The 20,870-nt window shown below is 45.4% G+C and overlaps 1 pseudogene; it reads right to left on the bottom strand.

Annotated features, from left to right (window-relative positions):
• Positions 1 to 16,369, bottom strand: part of LOC121548663 — a 29,883-nt pseudogene extending 13,514 nt beyond the window's left edge.
• Between the last annotated feature and the right edge of the window lie 4,501 nt (positions 16,370 to 20,870).

Genomic DNA, 20,870 nt, shown 5'->3' with positions numbered 1-20,870 from the left:
CAGTCAACCTGCCATCCGTACTCGGGTCGATACCGCTTCTGTCCAGCCCCTGCCTGTCAAGTCCCATAGCCAACTCAATCAGCCTGAGCCCATGGAGATTGGCCGTGCCTCTCTGACTCCCGAGGAGCGTCGGCGCCGTCTAAGCTCCAACCTTTGCCTCTACTGTGGTGGCGAGAATCACCGTGTCGCTACTTGTCCGGCAAAAGCCGCAGCTCACCAGGTGTAGGGGAGATCCGGGTGAGCTCAACAAGCCTTCAGTCTCCCTCCATCCGAAAGACCCTGCTTCATCTCCGCCTTCAGCTTTCTGACAAGACTCATACATTGGCCGCCCTTGTGGATTCCGGGCCGAAGCAAACATCATGGACCCTGAGCTTGCACAGCAACTGGGCGTGAACCATCATCAACTGACACAACCCATTCCTGCACGAGCCCTGGATGGGCATCATCTTGGCACTGTCACTCATATCTCCGCCCCTGTGACAATCCTGCTGTCAGGAAACCACCAGGAGTCCATCCAGTTTCACCTCCTACACTCACCTGGCCAACCACTCATTCTTGGATACCCGTGGCTCCGTCAGCACAACCCCCACATCGACTGGGAGACAGGAACAGTCCGTGAGTGGGGAAGGAGTTGTCACCAGACCTGTTTAAGGGGGCCACCCTGCCCGTTCACCGGGAAGGATCTAGCGCTACCTCCGACATATCCAATGTTCCGGCCTGTTACCACAGCCTGAAAGAGGTGTTCAACAAATCCAAGGCGACATCTCTACCCCCCACACAGACCCTATGACTGCGCGATTGATCTCCTGCCTGGCACAGCACCTCCCAAGGGTCGTCTGTATTCACTGTCAGCCCCGGAAAGAAAGGCCATGGAGGACTACATTAATGACTCTCTTGCCTCCGGGATAATTAGGACCGTCGTCTTCCCCCGCAGGAGCCGGGATTCTTCTTTGTCGGCAAGAAGGACGGTTCTCTTCGTCCATGCATAGATTACCGGGGTCTGAAACGACATCACGGTTAAGAATCGCTACCCACTGCCCTTACTTTCGTCTGCCTTCGAACTGCTGCAGGGAGCCACTGTATTCACTAAGCTGGACCTTCGCAATGCCTACCATCTGGTGCGGATGAGGGAGGGAGACGAATGGAAGACAGCGTTCAACACACCAACCGGCCACTATGAATATCTCGTCATGCCCTTCGGCCTCACCAATGCCCCAGCAGTTTTTCAAGCCCTAGTGAATGATATCCTCAGGGACATGCTAAATACGTTCGTATTTGTGTACCTTGACGATATTTTAATATTCTCAAAGACTCTGTCAGAACACACGCACCACGTCCGGTTGGTCCTGCGCCGCCTGCTGGAGAACTCTCTTTTCGTGAAGGCAGAGAAGTGCGAGTTCCATGCCAAGACCGTTTCATTCCTGGAGTATGTGGTGACCGAGGGCAGCATTCAGATGGATCTCACGAAGGTGTCGGCTGTCACTTCCTGGCCAGTTCCTGAGTCTCGGAAGAAGTTGCAACAGTTCCTGGGCTTTGCCAACTTTTATAGGAGATTCATCAGAAACTATAGCACAGTGGCTGCACCCCTCACGGCGCTAACCAGCACTAAACAACCGTACCAATGGACATCAGCTGCTGATAAGGCCTTCAATATCCTCAAGACATGTTTCACTTCTGCTCCCATCCTCCAGATGCCAGATGCAGCAAGGCAGTTTGTGGTGGAGGTAGATGCTTCGGACGTGGGAGTGGGTGCAGTGCTTTCTCAAAGAGCAGCTGAGGATGGCAAGATGCACCCCTGTGCCTTCTACTCCCGTCGGCTAACCCCCTGCCGAATGCAACTACGACATTGGGAACCGCGAGCTGTTGGCTGTCAAGCTCGCCCTTGAAGAATGGCGGCACTGGTTAGAGGGGTCAAAGGAACCATTCGTAGTGTGGACAGACCACAAGAACCTGGAGTATATCCAAACAGCCAGGAGGCTGAACTCCCGTCAACAGCGGTGGTCTCTGTTCTTTACGCGCTTCAATTTCACGCTCTCCTACCGCCCGGGATCTCGCAACATCAAACCTGATGCTCTTTCCCGGATGTTTCAGAAGGACGAGACCACCGCCATGACAGCTCCCATTCTTCCCAGCCACTTGGTCGTAGCGGCCCTCACCTGGGAGATCGAGAAGCAGGTCATGGAGGCTCTTCGGGACCAGCCAGGTCCAAGCACCAGCGCCCCCAACCGTCTGTTTGTTCCAGCAAATCTCAGGTCACCTGTGATTCAGTGGGGGCACGAATCCCGTCTGGCCTGTCATCCCGGCATCACTCGCACCCTTCATCTGGTCCGCCAGCGGTTCTGGTGGCGGGGGATGAGACGGGATGTCCGAGAATTCATCCGAGCTTGTCCCACTTGTAACCGAAACAAGACTCCCAACCAGCCTCCTGCTGGGTTGCTGCAACCCCTACTCATACCCAAGAGGCCCTGGTCCCACGTTTCACTGGACTTTGTTACGGGCCTTCCGCCCTCTGACGGACACACAGTCATCCTTACCATTGTTGACCGCTTTAGTAAGATGACCCACTTCGTGCCCCTTCCCAAACTACCCTCTGCTAAAGAGACCTCCCAGGTGGTCCTGGAACATGTGTTTCGTATCCATGGCCTACCCCAGGATATAGTGTCAGACCGGGGCCCGCAATTCTCAGCAACCTTTTGGAAGGAGTTCTGTCATCTCCTTGGGGCCACCGCCAGCCTATCGTCTGGATTCCACCCGCAGTCAAACGGCCAGACTGAACGCATGAACCAGGAGCTGGAGAAGGCACTGAGGTGTGTGGCTTCCCAAAATCCCCGGGCCTGGGCTCAACACCTGCTCTGGGTGGAATATGCCCATAATTCACTCACCAGTTCCTCCACCGGGCTCTCCCCCCTTTCAGTGTGTCTACGGGTATCAACCTCCACTGTTTGCCAGCCAGGAGGCGGATGCCACCTGTCCGTCTGCTCTTGCGTATGCCCGCCGCTGCCGCCGCACTTGGGCCCAGGCTCGCACTGTGCTCCTGAAGTCTGGAACCAGCTACGCCGTCGGTGCCAACCGACGGAGGACCCAGCACCTACTTACCGGGTTGGTCAGAAGGTCTGGCTGTCTGCCCGGGATCTGCCGCTGCGGGTTGTATCACGAAAGCTGGCCCCTCGCTTCATTGGTCCTTTTCCTGTGCAGAAAGTCATCAGTCCAACGGCGGTCCGACTTCAGTTGCCCGCTTCCATGCGGGTCCACCCCACCTTCCACGTCTCCAAGGTCAAGCCGGTCCATGAAAGTCCCCTGGTCCCTGCAGCTCCGGCGCCACCTCCTCCGCGCCTCGTAGATGGCGGTCCTGTCTTCACCGTCCGGCGGCTGCTCCGCTCTAGGCGAAGGGGTAGGGGTCTCCAGTACCTCGTTGATTGGGAGGGATATGGTCCAGAGGAGAGGACCTGGATCCCGGCCAGGAGGATAGTGGACCGGACCCTTATCACTGACTTCCACCGACTACATCCTGATCAGCCTGCAATCCGTAGGGGCCGTCCAAGAGGGGTTCCTAGCCGTCCGGCCCGCCCTGCTCCTGTCTCAGTGCCTGTCCTGTCTCCCGACCGTGACCCTCCAGCTCCTTCTGAGGATGAGGAGATTCACTCGGACCGCTCGGAGGAGTTCTGACCCGCCGCCTGCTCCCCTCCACCCTCCCGGCATGATGTTGTTCTTGGGACTTCTGGGGCCGTCCCTTGGAGGGGGGTCCTGTCATGAGCACTCTCTCTCCCTGGTAGCAACATTAATTGCATTCAATTATCTTCCACTCTGCTCACCTCCCTCTCTCTACTCAGCCTAACTAGCTCCACCTGCCCTGCTCTGCTCTTGTTACCTGGCCAGCTGCACTGCATTTCCCACTCACCATCCTCACCTTGCCTCACTCTGTTCTAATTACTCTGCCAGCTGAACTGCATTTCCCCACTACCTCTCCCAGTATATCAAGCCCTGGTTTTCAGCCAAGCCCTGTCAGATCGTCTTCAAACCCGGACCAGTAACCTGCCTGTCTGCGCTCTGACTCCTGTTTGTGATACCGATCCTTTCTTGACTGCCTCCTTGTTCTACTGCCCCGTCTATCCCAACCTGCCTTCTGGACCTCGACTACTCTCCGATCTTCAGCCCCTCCGGTAACTCGTTTCTGCCTTCTGTCTCTCACCACGATATTTGCCCAGCCCTGATCTGTACTTCTGCCTGCCATTCATATTGCTGTTGTGTGTGTGTGTTCCCCCAGGTCTCCGACCACCAGATGAGCGTGCCCAGACGTTTCACCACCCTCAGCCCGATACGCCGCTCCATCACTGGGGAACACACACACTAAGCACTTGGACTGGACACCCCCGGACATTTGGTGACCCCCGGAGCACAGGTACCCACAGGAGGACCCTGAAAGACCCCTGACACCCCTGGGACTCCTCTTCCCGCCTGTAACCTTGAATAAAGAACTCTGAATTTGAACTTGCGCTCTTGGGTCCTCTTCTGTTCGTGACAGTTAGTGCTAAATACGGCTGCTAGAATCCTGACTAGAACCAAGAAATTTGATCATATTACTCCAGTGCTAGCTTCCCTACACTGGCTTCCTGTTAAGGCAAGGGCTGATTTCAAGGTTTTACTGTTAACCTATAAAGCGTTACATGGGCTTGCTCCTACCTATCTTTCCGAGTTGGTCCTGCCGTACATACCAATACGTACGCTACGGTCACAAGACGCAGGCCTCCTAATTGTCCCTAGAATTTCTAAGCAAACAGCGGGAGGCAGGGCTTTCTCCTATAGATCTCCATTTTTATGGAACAGTCTGCCTACCCATGTGAGAGACGCAGACTCGGTCTCAACCTTTAAGTCTTTACTGAAGACTTATCTCTTCAGTAGGTCATATGATTGAGTGTAGTCTGGCCCAGGAGTGTGAAGGTGAACGGAAAGGCTGGAGCAACGAACAGCCCTTGCTGTCTCTGCCGGGCCGGTTCCCCTCTCCACTGGGGTTCTCTGCCTCTAACCCTGTTGCAGGGGCTGAGTCACTGGCTTGCTGGTGCTCTTTCATGCCGTCCCTGGGAGGGGTGCGTCACTTGAGTGGGTTGAGTTACTGACGTGATCTTCCTGTCTGGGTTGGCGCCCCCCCCTTGGTTTGTGCTGTGGTGGAGACCTCTGTGGGCTATACTCGGCCTTGTCTCAGGATTGTAAGTTGGTGGTTGGGGATATCCCTCTAGTGGTGCGGGGGCTGTGCTTTGGCGGAGTGGGTGGGGGTTATATCCTTCCTGTTTGGCCCTGTCCGGGGTTTCTTCGGATGGGGCCACAGTGTCTCCGGATCGCTCCTGTCTCAGCCTCCAGTATTTATGCTGCAGTAGTTTATGTGTCGGGGGGCTGGGGTTAGTTGGTTATACCTGGAGTACTTCTCCTGTCTTATCCAGTGTCCTGTGTGAATTTAAGTATGCTCTCTCTAATTCTCTCGTTCTCTCTTTCTCTCTGAGAACCTGAGCCCTAGGACCATACGTCAGGACTACCGGGCATGATGACACCTTGCTGTCCCCAGTCCGCCTGGCCTTGCTGCTATTCCAGTTTCAACTGTTCTGCCTGCGGCTACGAAACCCCTACCTGTCCCAGACCTGCTGTTTTCAACTCTAAATGATCGGCTATGAAAAGCCAACTGAGAGACCTGAGCCCTAGGACCATACGTCGGGACTACCGGCCGTGGTGACTCCTTGCTGTCCCCAGTCCGCCTGGCCTTGCTGCTATTCCAGTTTAAACTGTTCTGCCTGCGGTTATGGAACCCCTACCTGTCCCAGACCTGCTGTTTTAAACTCTAATGATCGGCTATGAAAAGCCAACTGAGATTTATTCCTGATTATTATTTGACCATGCTTGTCACTTATGAACATTTTTGAACATCTTGGCATGGTTCTGTTATAATCTCCACCCGGCACAGCCAGAAGAGGACTGGCCACCCCTCATAGCCTGGTTCCTCTCTAGGTTTCTTCCTAGGTTTTGCCTTTCTAGGGAGTTTTTCCTAGCCACCGTGCTTCTACACCTGCATTACTAGCTGTTTGGGGTTTTAGGCTGGGTTTCTGTACAGCACTTCGAGATATTAGCTGATGTAAGAAGGGCTATATAAAATAAAATTGATTGATTTATTGGAAAGGAGCATCAAGATCACCGTACACTTCACCACCCTGTGAAGTTCATCATAACTTACTTAGTCTGTAGCCTAATAAACTGCATGGTTTCCTGAGTCCTAGTGGAGGACCACACACCATATCATCGCGTGACTTCAAGTTTACGTCGATATGATAGTTATTATATTAATATTTGCGCATAAAGGCGTTTCCACCGCCATTTCTCGCAAAATTAATTTTACCTATACAAAAAGATCCCACCATTTCAAATGAACAAATGATCTGTCAGCATTTATAAAATTGTATAGAAACGTTATGTTTCCATCACAGCTGTCGTCTTTTTTTTTTAAATATGACTTTACTATTGATAAAAACTGTGGATGGAAACGTGGAAACGAGAACAAGTGCCTTGATTTGGACTCGAGGAACGGACAAAATAATCTCATGTAGCTGTAGGATATTGGGATGAGAACTGTCTCCTCATGGCCTGGAGCTCCCTCAGTTTACAAACATGCTCTGAGCTGAACCACAACACAGCACAGTCACTAACAACCATCTACACAAACATGTACATCTGTAAATGTAGAATTGTTTTATGTAAAATAAAGTTGTGTGTAAACATGTCTCTATCACAAGGTGCACATCTCTGCTGGTCTGTGAGTTAAATTACCTTTCTAAAGGCTGCTTTAATGTCTTACAGGCATAGTACTTTCCATCCTTTTTACATCTGGTCTTTACAACAACTGCAAATGTCCCCTCTCCAATTTTCCTGATGATTCTGTATTCTACAAGGCCCCAATTCTGACCTGAGTTAAGGGCATATAAATGGAACGTAAATCCCCTTCTTATGCACTTTTCTCTCTATGCATATTCTGATCTTGAATTTAAGCATGAGAATAGAATGGTTTACACCCGCTATTCATTCGGGGTGGAGATCTAAGAAATGAAGGTGTGGCAGAGGTGTGTCTTCTGATAAACCATATTCTGACATTGACTTAATTCCCTCATAATTCCACCACCTTTATCTGCGAGGAAACCATAAATAAGGTCCAGCGAACCTACCGATTCCAAGTGGAAAAAGCATTTATTTATTTTATCCGATAGAAATAGTAGCATTGTCCATGTACTGTCATTTATAAATGGATAAGAGCTATTGATAAGAACTAGTTAAATTAGTAATCCTCTTGGAGAAGGGGATTGTAAATACATATACAGTAGCAATTGTTTTAGATTATTTTTCCTTATGATCCCTGGAGAGGAATGTGAAACCAGCCATATAGAAGCAAACTTGAAAAATCATAACAACATGACATGTTGTGGCCTCTTTTCCACAGTGAAGTAGGCTTTAAATAGCTGTGCCATTTTTCAGAATTTTAATTGTGTGCTCTCATAATTTCATGTATTCTCTTTAGAATGTTTTAATTATAGCCTACGGATGGGCTTTCCTCCATTTTATTTTACAATTTGTTTCATGTTAAATATTAGCCACTATCAGGAGCCATTGTCAGTAATACCCACATACATTTATAACTGTCACTTTAGTGTTAGTTTTCTTCAATTTGTAGCTTACATTTTGCATCCTTCCATTCCAATTTCTTTCTTTCCTCTGTGATGTCCGTGTAGTTGTTCCTGATGGTCGCTAGCATTAGTGGATCATATTAGGCTAACGTTGTGCAATAATTTGGGACATGTAGCCTATTTGGATCATGTATTTCGTGCATGAAAGCGCTCTAAACCTGTTTTTGTATTATTCCTACATACTTTCCTAACCCTCAAAGGTGACGAAATAATCTACAAGATCAGAGTATTTTTACATCAACCAGTTGGTTTGAAACGGAGATGAATATGCATATATTTAGATGGTTTTCTTTCATTGTTCCCTATTTTCTGAACCCCTTCTCTTGATGTATTCTAGTCTGTCAACAAAATTAGAATTAATGTTACACCGTGTTTAAAGGAATCGTTTAAGATAAATGTACTGAATGAAAAATCCATGAGACAAGATGTTGGCTAACAAGTGGGGTTTTCAGTGGTTGAATTACTTTATTCAGCCCACGCAAGGGAACCACGCCTGCAAAGCCCGTTACGCACCTGCACAATGTCAGTCTGAATACCAACTACTGACAAGCACACCAGTCGCTATGGGCGGGCCATAGGGGGCCGGGCCCGCCCCCCAAAATGCTTGTGCTCAGTTGGAGCATGGCGTTTGCAACGCCAGGGTTGTGGGTTCGATCCCACGTGGGGCCAGTATGAAAAATAATGTATGCAGGGGAGGGAATGGCCGGCGGGGATGTAGCTCAGTTGGAGCATGGCGTTTGCAATGCCAGGGTTGTGGGTTCGATTCCCACGTGGGGCCAGTATGAAAAATAATGTATGCACTCACTAACTGTAAGTCGCTCTGGATAAGAGTAGGCTAATATCTCAACCATGTGTAATTAAAGTTCAATATTTCAGAAATAGTGGGCTAATCTTGAATCTAAACCACCAAATTTTACCATTCATCCTTCAGACTGCTCATAAACTCTGAATTACATATTTCAGCATCATATGGTTCCAAATGTCCCAAATGATGGTCCCTTGTGTTTATCACATCTAAAGCCCTGGGAATATTATAACCAATTTCATTACGACATTTGATGTTTCATTATGACATCGTGGTCTGGCAACAGTTGTCTGGCAACAAAAGGCTATACATGATGATCCTGTGTTTAATCATGAACACAAGTGTCTTTTTACTTCCAATAATATTTTGCTCTCAACGGGCCCTGTAGCATTATATTATTTACTACTGTCGTCAGTATGAGTTAGTATGATTCTCAATTCTCATAAGAAGGTAATCTTATATTCTCTTTGATAACCTGCTAAATTTAATCAAGTTTTCATGGTCTGCTAAACAACATTTTGTAGAGGCAATTCCCACAGGAAAGCAGGTTTTTAAAATAAAATAAATTGATAAAAAGATTGGGTTTCGATGTCTTGCCAAGGCTGCGTCTACTCACAGGCGCTATTCCACTACTGGACGGCACCAGGGTTTTGACCTGCTTCGTTTCCGACCTGGGCACTACTCCTTAGACGATCTGGTGGTTCCAGGCTCCCCAGGAGCACAACATCGATACTGAACTTAGTGCGGACATCCGTTCGACATATCCTGCTACTGCCCAAAGCTCCTCATCTCACTCGATCCATCAACCTCAGCCTCCTAGTGAATTGGATTACAGGGACTCAACACCGCACCCGGCGAGAAACTCTGCTGCAGGTTAAGATTACGAAGGGAGTAGTATGTGACGTCATTTCGAAGGAAAAAATTAGGCTACAGACCTTTTATTTGTAATGTCAATGGGAATAACTAAAAATTGCTGCTGACTACTTTGTAAGATAGAAAATAAGGTCAATGCATTCATGCTTTACCATACATTATGGAAGTGTACAGTAAAAAAAAACGTACACCTGTAACTGACAAATACTTTGAAATATTGTATTTTTATTAGTTTATTTCAAAACTGTTTCAGGAAAAGCATTGTCCTAATTTTAAGTCAGCTTAGGCAAAAAAATATGAATGAAACCAAACCAATGAATTTCTCAATGCTGACTTCATTCACAATGGACAGCAAATGTAAAAAAAACTAACTTATCATATACATCAACCATGCTTTGCTTAATTGATATCTGCACCCCTACTGCATGCAAGAAAATGAAGGTTTGTAAAAAGATACAGAAGATACAGGATGTAGCTCAGTTGATAGAGCATGGCGTTTGCAACGCCAGGGTTGTGGGTTTGATTCCCACAGGGGGTATGAAAAATAATAATGTATGCACTAACTGTAAGTCGCTCTGGATAAGAGTGTCTGCTAAATGACTAAAATGTAAAAAAAATACAGGGGGTACCGGTACAGAGTCAATGTGAAATAACAGTAGGGAGGCTATATACAGGGGGTACCAGTACAGTCAATGTGAAATAACAGTAGGGAGGCTATATACAGGGGGTACCGGTACAGAGTCAATGTGAAATAACAGTAGGGAGGCTATATACAGGGGGTACCGGTACAGAGTCAATGTGAATGCAAATAGTTTGGGTGCCATGATTAGCTGTTCAGGAGTCTTATGGCTTGGGGGTAGAAGCTGTTAAGAAGCCTTTTGGACCTAGACTTGGCGCTCCAGTACCGCTTGCCGTGCGGTAGCAGAGAGAATAGTCTATGACTAGGGTGTCTGGAGTCTTTGACCATTTTTAGGGCCTTCCTCTGACCGCCTGGTATAGAGGTCCTGAATGGCAGGAAGCTTGGCCCCAGTGATGTACTGGGCCGTACGCACTACCCTCTGTAGTGCCTTGTGGTCGGAGACCGAGCAGTTGCCATACCAGGCGGTGATGCAACCAGTCAGGATGCTCTCGATGGTGCAGCTGTATCCCAATTGATACATTTCCAAGTATATAACTATAGAGAACATACAAAACTGATATGGTAATACAAAATGTAAGTTTACACTCCCAGGAATGTCATACATGATGTATCATTAGCTTATACACTAACTTTCACACATCTAGATCTAGGGTGGGTGTGGAGCCAGAGACAACAAGGGTTCAAACTGTAGAACCCAGTTCCTACATTTGAATATAGAATTTGATTTTATCAAACAAAACTATGCTACATTTTATCTCTAGGACCCTCAGGACGACAAATCAGAGCTTGATTACTGAATGTAAGTACATTATTTACCTTCAGAGGTGAATGTATCAAACCAGTTGCCGTGAGAAGTTTTTTGTTGTTGTGCACTCTCCTCAAACAATAGCATGGACTTTTTTCACAGTAATATCTACTGTAAATTGAACAGTGCAGTTAGATTAATACAAATTTAAACTTTCTGCCATATAAGACATGTCTATGTCCTGGAAAGTTTGCTGTAACTTACAACAGTCATGCTAATCACATTAGCGCAAGTTAGCTCAACCGTCCCGTATACGGGACACCGATCCTGTAGAGGTTAATAGGAGTTTAGATGGACAAGATGATTAGTCAAAGGACTATTTATGACCTGGTTCCATTTCAGTTCACTGATCTGAAGATCAGAATATGTGAATGTAATTTGTTGTATGGATGGATCCATCTAGTCCTTTCAGATCTGTGAACTCCCTAGCCGCTCCCTCAGAGCATGTGCAGACCAGCTAGCTGATGTATTTTCTGACATTTTCAATCTCTCTCTTGCTCAGACCGTTATCCCCACCTGCTACAAGATGTCCACTATCATCCCCGTTCCCAAGAAAGGGAAAGTAACTGAACTCAATGACAACCGACCCGTAGCACTCACTTCTGTCATGATGAAGTGCTTCGAGAGGCTAGTCAAAGACCACATCACCTCCTCCCTCCCTGATACACTCAACCCTCTCCAATTTGCCTACCGCCCCGACATATCCACGGAGGACGCAATCCCCATTGCACTGCACACTGCCCTCACCCACCTGGACAAAAGGAATGCATATGTGAGGATGCTGTTCATCGACTACAGCCCGGCCTTCAATACCATCATGCCCTCTAAGCTCACCACAAAGCTCTCGGCCCTGGGACTGAACACCTCCCTATGCAACTGGGTCCTGGACTTCCTTATGGGCTGCCCCCAGGTGGTGAAGGTAGGCAACATTACCATCTCCACACCGATCCTGAACACAGGGGCCCCACAAAACTGACAAAATGACCAATAGCTTCTACTACCCCACACCCTCAACAGATATTTATCCGCCCCCCTCCCTCCCCCCTGCACCCCTTGCCCCCCCAATGGACATGTATCCTTGTTACTCACTCGTCACTCTATGGACAAGTAGCCTTGTTTACACACTTCACCACCTTTAACTGCAGCAGCCGTATAGAATTTAAAACTAGTTGTAAATAAGTATATATATATACACTACCGATCAAAAGTTTTAGAACACCTACTCATTCAAGGGTTTTTCTTTATTTTTTACTATTTTCCACATTGTAGAATAATAGTGAAGACATCAAACTATGAAATAACACATATGGAATCATGTAGCAACCTAAAAAGTGCTAAACAAATCAAAATATATTTTATATTTGAGATTCTTCAAATAGCCACCCTTTGCCTTGATGACAGCTTTGCACACTCTTGGCATTCTCTCAACCAGCTTCTTCTAACAGCCGAATAGTGTTCTGGTAATGTAATCTCCACCAGCCGGATCGAAAAATTAAGCCTGGGGACGAGGTTGGTGTTCTGGAGCTGAGGAAAACCACAGGAACACCAATCCCTACAATTAAGGCTGCCCCCCGCATCTCTCCAATTCAGAGGGGTTAAATGCAGAAGACACATTCAGTTGAAAGCTAGTTATGCCCTTTCCCTTCTCTTTCCCTTGGCATCACAGAGGGAGCAGGGTTTGAGCCTGTTAGACACATTAGAAAAGGGGTGAATACATACAATTAACATACAGTACAGAGTATCATTGAAGATACCTGGATAAAGAGACCAGCAGTGATTAGACTTTTATTAACCATCTACACTTAACAAAAATATATATACAAAATGTAAAGTGTTTCACAAAAAAGTTGTGCACAAATGTGTTTACAACCCTTAGTGAACATTTCTCCTTTGCCAAGATAATCCACCCACCTGACAGGTGTGGTATATCAAGAAGCTGATTAAACAGCATGATCGTTACACAGGTGCTCCTTGTACTCGGGACAATAAAAGGCCACTCTAAGATGTTCAGCTTTGTCACACAACACAATGCCACAGATGTCTCAAGTTTTGAGGGAGTGTTCAATTGGCATGCTGACTGCAGGAATGTCCACCAGAGCTGTTGCCGGATAATTTAATTTTCATTTCTCTACCATAAGCCGCATCCAACGTCGTTTTAGAGAATTTGGCAGTACGTCCAACCGGCCTCACAACCACAGACCACGTGTAACCACGCCAGCCCAGGACCTCCACATCCGGCTTCTTCACCTGCGGGATTGTCTGAAACCAGCCACCCAGACAGCTGATGGAACAGAGGAGTATTTTGGTCTGTAATAAAGCCCTTTTGAGGTTAAATACTAATTCTGATTGGCTGGGCCTGGCTCCCCAGTTGGTAGGCCAATGCCCTCCCAGGCCCACCCATTGTTGCACCCCTTTCTAGTCATGTGAAATCCATAGATTAGGGCCTAATTTATTTATTTAAATTGACTAATTTCCTTATATGAACTGTAACTCAGTAAAATCATTCTAGGCCCTCTCCTTTTCTCCCTTTACACCAAGTCACTTGGCTCTGTCATATCCTCACATGGCCTCTCCTATCATTGCTACGCTGATGATACACAACTAATCTTCTCCTTTCCCCCTTCTGATAACCAGGTGGCGAATCGCATCTCTGCATGTCTGGCCGACATATCAGTATGGATGACGGATCACCACCTCAAGCTGAACCCTGGCAAGACGGAGCTGCTCTTCCTCCCGGGGAAGGACTGCCCGTTCCATGATCTCGCCATCACGGTTGACAACTCCGTTGTGTCCTCCTCCCAGAGTGCGAAGAGCCTTGGCGTGACCCTGGACAACACCCTGTCGTTCTCCGCTAACATCAAGGCGGTGACCCGATCCTGCAGGTTCATGCTCTACAACATTCGGAGAGTACGACCCTGCCTTACACAGGAAGCGGCACAGGTCCTAATCCAGGCACTTGTCATCTCCCGTCTGGATTACTGCAACTCGCTGTTGGCTGGGCTCCCTGCCTGTGCCATTAAACCCCTACAACTCATCCAGAATGCCGCAGCCCGTCTGGTGTTCAACCTTCCCAAGTTCTCTCACGTCACCCCCTCCTCCGCACACTCCACTGGCTTCCAGTTGAAGCTCGCATCCGTTACAAGACCATGGTGCTTGCCTATGGAGCAGTGAGGGGAACGGCACCTCCGTACCTTCAGGCTCTGATCAGTCCCTACACCCAAACGAGGGCATTGCGTTCATCCACCTCTGGCCTGCTGGCTCCCCTTCCTCTGCGGAAGCATAGTTCCCGCTCAGCCCAGTCAAAACTGTTCGCTGCTCTGGCACCCCAATGGTGGAACAAGCTCCCTCACGACGCCAGGACAGCGGAGTCACTCACCACCTTCCGGAGACATTTGAAACCCCACCTCTTTAAGGAACACCTGGGATAGGATAAAGTAATCCTTCTACCCCTCCCAAAAAAAAAAAAGTATAATTGTAAAGTGGTTATCCCACTGGCTATAGGGTGAATGCACCAATTTGTAGTCGCTCTGGATAAGAGCGTCTGCTAAATGACGTAAATGTGCCCTTGAGCAAGGCACTTAACCCTAATTGCTCCTGTAAGTCGCTCTGGATAAGAGCGTCTGCTAAATTACTAAAATGTAATGTAAATGTGTTTATATTTTTGTTCAGTATATGAAGAGCACAGGCTTCTTCTCCAACTCCCATTACAACTGCTACCACTAGAGAGTGCTATTCTATCTGCAATACCAGCAATTCCAGTACTGATCTGTCAGACACTGCAGTTCTGTGGGGCGCTGATTGTTGTCCTGACAGGAATCAAAGTACGGGTACTCTCTTCTCTACAAATTCAGCATTTACACCTCATACAGAAACATATCCTATTTCTACTGTTTATGTTAGGGAGGCAGTACTTATTGATGTAATGGGAGATATCGTTAAGTTAATTGTCTACCTGAGAATTTGAAGGTGAAGTCAATAAAGGTCTCCTCTTTTCTATTCCCAGTCTCAAGCCATTCGAGGGACCAGCCCTGACTAAACATTTAAGAAATACTCCTTTACAGGAACAGTACTCATTTCTATGTATCCAGATGGCACATGGAAGATGTACTACAGTATATCTTCACACATCATACTGATGGAGGGTTTTTTACCTGGGACCGTGGAGATGACATCATCATCTTCAGTGCCCTTGTCTTCAATATCTAATTCAGTAGGAGAAGAATTATAACTCATCATCAGACAGATACAGTACTGAGAAATATGCTTGTTCACTAATCACTGATATTAGGAGAAAGGATCAGGTTTGATATTTATTTATAAATAAATAAATAATCCATACTGTACCTGAGAATGTGGAGGTGAAGTCAATGAAGGTCTCATCTATTCCATCTTTAGTCAGCTGACACATCCACTTCCTGTTGTTGTCCTCCTTCTGGAGTGTCACAGTCAGAGTGATGTCACAAGGAGAACATTCTGGAATCTCCCTGCAGATCAGTACCTGTCTCATCCACCCAGCTCAGAGTAACACCACTAATGAGTGGACAACAACATGGAGGTGATGCTCCTGTTAAACTGTTTTTACTTTGTTGTGTGTGTGTGTGTGTGCATGTGTGTGTGTGTGTTTGTGTGTGTTTGTTGCGTGTGTGTGTGTGTGTTGTCTCTAGGTCCAGGGTGAAGATGCAGTGACCAGAGGGAGAGAGCCAGAGAACACTGCTGACCCCAGCTCCCTCTACTCCACTGTCAGCTAACCTCAGGGAGCCAAGACATCAACATGAAGACTAAACTCACTCTTTCACAGCCTAATCTCAGCACCCAGAACCAAATCTCATGTGTGTGCTGGCCAGCTACTCTATTTGGTTCTGGGAACAGTTCAGTTTTTGTACCATTAAGAAGTGTTTTCTTTAAGGGTTTTATTATTTTATTGAAATAGGACAGTGGAGATAGGACAGTGAAGAGGAGACCAGACCCGTAGGAGAGTTTGCGAATCAGAAGTGGGTCGGTTTTAAACCCATTCTGACTCTGTTAGCCTAAGCTATACATGTGTGCCAAGATCCATGGTACTAACCCCTGGACCACACAGGCCACTAAGATGTGTTTTTAATGATAGTGTTATGTTTTATTTAAGTGTATATAGCACAATAGCAGCTTCTTAGACAAACGTCTATTCGAAAATGTTTGCTGATAACTGTTACGAACCGGCTCGTAGCCCGTAACAAAGAGGGAGACAACGTGGAGATGAAGAAATAACAAATCAAGTAAACTATATCCAAGTAACAATGGTGTATGTAGTCAGTAGTGTAAGTGGGTGGATGCGTGCATAGATGGTGATAATGAGGGGTGTTGAGAGGTGCCAAACCAAACGAACGAACACAAAGACCAAAAATGCCAAAAAACTAAAACAACAACAGTGTGTCTGCGTGGAGAGAGTCTCCTCGATGTATGGGGGGAAAGGTGTATTTATCCCCGGGACACACCCGGGCCCAGGTGTGTCCCATTTCGCTGACGACCCTCCCAGCTCCGCCCACCGACATCCTATTAAGGGAAACAAGAGCAGAGAGAAAGAATTCGGCAGACAGAGTGGGAGGGTCGTCACATAAAACTCAAGGTTAGGTTTTACCTGCATTACTCATGTTTAAAATTATATTGACTAAAGTGACATAATAAAATGGAAATAAATCAGAACTGAATGTTTCATTTTGATTCACTCCAGAGTTTGCGTACAAAAACATTGTATTGCCTTTTGGGGGTTTATTCTGTAATTTACTCTCTTTGTCAGTAGGAAGCATTGTTGCATTGTTGGAAAAGGACCCGTTAGTAAGCATTTCACTAACCATGATTCCATCCACAGTTTTTATGTGAGTAAAGTCATTCCGTATAAAAAAAATAATGACAGCTATGATGGAAACAGGACAATTCGGTACAGTTTTATAAATGCCGACAGGTCATTTGTTCGTTCGACATTGTGGGATCTTTTTGTGTCGTTAAAATAAATTATGTGAGAAATGGCGGTGGAAAGGCCTTTATGTGGAAATATTGATATATCTAACCATCATATCACGCAATTATATGGTGTGTGGTCCTCCCACATGGCCATTTCAGTCTCCAAACTTGAACCCCATTGAAAACATGTGGCTTTAATAGAAGAAGGAATTCTGTAAGTGCATACAAAACACATCAATGATCTGGAAAGATTCTGTATGAAGAAATGGTGTAAGATCCCTCCCAATGTGTTCTCCAATCTCATAAAACTTGTTAGAAAAAGGTTCTGTGCCATTCTCCTCGCAAGGTGAGTTATTGAAAGGTATTGAAAACAGGGGTGCCAATAAGTTTGACCCCTATCTTTTTGAGTTAGAAAATATTACTTCTAAAAATAAAAAAATAAAAATCTTTATCTGAGCAATTGTATTAGTATGAAATTATATAATTTTCACACAAAAAAGTGCATACAATATAGCTCATTATTTGTATTATTTATTTTATTGTATTTTTTGCTAATCTTTATCAGGGGTGCCAATCATTTTGGACCTGACTGTATGTGCAAAATCCACATCAACCTAAACCCAACCCCACAGCCAAAAACAGTATCTTTCTATGACATTGCGTAAATATGTCTCAAGATCATTCTTTTTTTCTGCAAATGTGTTGAAATATGTTCCAGTTGATACTGTGGTGAGAAGGATCATGACCATCTCCTCTCTCTCTCTGCTCAGCCTCAAGAATGGAAGTGGTCTGAGCTGAAGGACAACCACTGAGAGAAGGATAAAGCCATGTTCTAATTCCTAATCCTATGGATATAGCCCTATGGGCCGTATGTATCAAGGGTCTCAGAGAGTACTGATTTAGGATGAGCTTTGCCTTTTAATCTCAATGAATAAGAATACATGGATGGGGGGCCCTGATCCTAGATCAGCACTACTCTGAGACACTTGATACATATGGCCCCTGGCCTTTAGAGGCTACTTGAGATATGCAAAAGTTACTCAAACTTTCAAGCATATCGCAGAGTTACATCAATGATGTTTGATTTCAGCTTGTGCTTCTCCAGTCAGAATTCAGCCCTAAGTCAGCAGCACCTTAACAGTAACACAATGACAGCAGTGGATCCACTCATTTTGTACCTCTGTCTGTCTGAGTCTCTCAATTAACTGTGGGAGCAATAACATTCAACAGTGTGTCTTTCTTTCATAACTTGACTTTATGCACCTGCAAGTAACTGAATGTGTGTACACTACTTCTGAGTTAACGGTAGTGGAACAGGCCCTTGATATGTTTCTTGACATATGAGTGTACAATGTGTGGGTTTGTGTTCCTTTTTAGATACAGTATGTGCTCATAGACCACCATCCCCACAAACTTTAAAAGGCGACTGCACTTCCTGATTTGGCCTCGACTGCACTTCCTGATTTAGCCTCGTTTTTACATTTGGTTCATTAAGAAATGCTAGGTGCCATGACTGAATTCAAACGTGAGTTGGTTTCTGGGTGTGGTTTGACGTGGGTGTCTCTTGTGTGTGTTCACAGGTGCAAATCACTTCGCCAATTAGCTTCATCTGGCTGGTGGATAGCCTATCTCTGGGGATAGTTAGGGACTGTCAATAAATAACACAATGTAAATGGGACAATATTTTCAATATTTTCATGTTGCACATCTTTTAGTTGTCTCAATAAATGCTTTCAATATTTGTATATGAATTTCTACGATTTAAAGTTGCTTTGAGTTTCAGTCATTTAAATTTGGAGCTTTTGACCTTTTAAAATATTGTCTCATTGTGTAATTTATCGATGGTCCCTAACTAGACCCATAGGGATATCGAATGTCACGCCAAATTGACCATGGGCATTAAGATCAGGTCGCATACAGCTGCACTCTGAATTTATGATTACTTGGGTGCTGCCAGCTGTGGGCAGGATTAAAATAAACCCAAACCATGGAAAACTGTTACGGTACCATTCATTCCGTGACATACACATTTTTCCTATCATCTCGCAAATCTCTGTTTTGGATGAGAATTACTTTACGACCAAAATTATCCTATCAACACTTTGTATTCAATTTTGACACTAGAATCAATATTTCTGAATCATATCGGTGCCACACAGGCCATTTTCAAAACAAGAAGTTGCTTTTTAGGAGTGAGTTAGCTGCAGCTAGCAAAGCAAAGGCAAGAGGAAGTGGTCTATGGACCAAGACTTTACACACACATTCTGTGTTCTCAGTAAATCAAACAACCAACTTGTGCAATCCAAGTTAGTTTTTTTGTCAACATGACAGGATAATGCCGAATCATCCTTGATGATTTCCTGAATCACATTGATGGATCTTTTATCCACAATCAAAGTGTTGATGTAGCCAGCCTTTTGATGTAGCCAGCCTTTTGATGTAACCAGCCCTTTAAGCTACTGTTTGTATACTGAACTAAAATATAAACGCAACATGTAAAGTGTTGGTCCCATGTTTCATGAGCTGAAATAAAAGATCCCAGAAATGTTCTATACTTATCCAGCTTATTTCTCTCACATTTTGTGCACAAATTTGTTTACATCCCTGTTAGTGAGCATTTATCCTTTGCCAAGATAATCCATCCAGTTTTGAGGGCGCGTGCAATTGGCATGCTGACTGCAGGAATGTCCCCCAGAACTGTTGCCAGAGAATTGAATGTTAATTTCTCTGCCATAAGCCGCCTCCAACGTCTTTTAGAGAATTTGGCAGTACGTCCAACAGGCCTCACAACCGCAGACCACGTGTAACCACTCCAGCCCAGTAACGCCACATCCGGCTTCTACACCTGTGGGATCGTCTGAGACCAGTCACCCAGACAGCTGATGAAACTGAGGAGTATTTCTTTCTGTAATAAAGCCCTTTTGTGGGGAAAAACTCAGTTTGATTGGCTGGGCCTGGCTCCCCAGTGGGTGGGCCTGGCTCCCAAGTGGGTGAGTCTATGCCCTCCCATGCCCACCCAAGACTGCGCCCCTGCCCAGTCATGTGAAATCCATAGATTAGGTCCTAATTTATTTATTTCAATTGACAAATTTCCTTATACGAACTGTAACTCAGTAAAATAATTGAAATTATTGCATGTTGCGTTTACAGTATATTTTTGTTCATTATAGTTGGTGGTGTGGGAATGTACAGTTATAGCCATCATCATTGCACATCAACTTCAAATCGAAGCAAGAGTTGATGAGAGTTGATTAACAATCAGTGCTGCTATTCTATGTATTTTGGTTGGCTGGGGGTTGTTTGCTGCTTGGATAAAACAGCCACAACCCTTGTAATACTGCTGTCCTGCAGTCTACTGAATTGGGATTGTGGTTGTGGGGTAGTGAAAAAGATATTGCTGACTGACATTCAGTATAGTAATCAGATTTGCCAGTGCTAATTGTTCCTTTTAACCTATTTTATATATTGTATCACGTTATGTGTTTGTCACCATAATGTTTTATTGTGTTTTATTGTATTCATTTTAATGTTCTCATACTCCTAGTCCGAGGCTAAAGTAAAAAACTGGCATATGCAAATCCTTTGGACCTGCTTTGTGGTAAGCAATACGCACAGCTGAGCACAGTATGTGATCCAAGTTGTGTGATGATCATCTGTTAGATCATTTGAAAGGGGGAATGAAAATGTAAATATATAAAACCTATATTTTTCAATCTCAGTTAGTTGTGGTGTCCTCAATGTTTGACCAGAGTTTTGAAGGTGTCTTTCTCTTATCTTTTGCTCTTACAAAGATGAACTTGGAAAAGGAAGACTCAAAAGATGGAGACACTGATATTTTTTATAAAGCTGGTTGACTGAAATTCAATAAACGACTGATTTTAAGATCTTTCGCCATGTCATTATTCACGTGCCTTGAAAACAATGTTACATACTACAGATAACTGAAATACACATCCCAGCTAAATAGTTACTATGGATATATACTGTAGATATCTGCTGCATTGAGATATTAATGTGTTATTCACTCCCTTCATCAGTAGGAGTCAATATAATTAAAAATGTTCTAAGGAAAAGTAGGCTGCCTTCTATAAA

Source organism: Coregonus clupeaformis, chromosome 33 (assembly GCF_020615455.1).
Source record: "Coregonus clupeaformis isolate EN_2021a chromosome 33, ASM2061545v1, whole genome shotgun sequence".
NCBI classification, from domain to species: domain Eukaryota; kingdom Metazoa; phylum Chordata; class Actinopteri; order Salmoniformes; family Salmonidae; genus Coregonus; species Coregonus clupeaformis.
Note: the sequence above shows the minus strand (reverse complement) of the source record. Positions and strands in the feature narration are given on the sequence as shown.